The sequence below is a fragment of the Anneissia japonica genome, unplaced genomic scaffold, assembly GCF_011630105.1.
Source record: "Anneissia japonica isolate Jap-2015-1 unplaced genomic scaffold, ASM1163010v1 scaffold288197_len338424_cov179, whole genome shotgun sequence".
In the NCBI taxonomy this organism is placed as follows: Eukaryota; Metazoa; Echinodermata; class Crinoidea; order Comatulida; family Comatulidae; genus Anneissia; species Anneissia japonica.
In genome coordinates this window covers 316,427-316,825 of record NW_022741702.1, presented here as the reverse complement: position 1 = coordinate 316,825, position 399 = coordinate 316,427, and the positions used below count along the sequence as shown (strand labels likewise).

At 28.1% G+C, this 399-nt stretch overlaps 1 protein-coding gene across 1 annotated transcript in view; it reads right to left on the bottom strand.

Moving 5' to 3' along the window:
• LOC117118920 (histamine N-methyltransferase-like) overlaps positions 1-399 on the bottom strand; it is an 8,576-nt gene that overhangs the window by 7,361 nt on the left and 816 nt on the right. The window lies entirely within an intron of this gene.

Below are 399 nucleotides of genomic sequence, written 5' to 3'. Positions count from 1 at the left end.
TTCTCTGCTTTCAATTATTTTCCCATTGTATGGGAAACTCTTCCACTTGAAGTACGTGATGCTGCTCTCTTTAACATTAACTTATTTCTCAGAAAGCTAAAAGAACATTTATACAACTGAGAGAATTTCAGATATGCCTATGCCCAAGTCAAGCTAAAAGTGAACTCTAATTACTTAATTTTCTCTTTTTGGTGTTTGTTGGTTTGTGAAGTGGGGGCAGGATTTGGGGGTGGGTGTTTTCCTATTTCTTGATCAAATTTTTTGTGTACTTTTTTATTTGTTTGTGTGATTGTTTAATATTTATAATAATTATTATGCTGGTAATTGTAATTAAAATTTATGTAGTTGTTATTGTTGTTATAATAATAATAATAATAATAATAATAGTAATAATAAAAA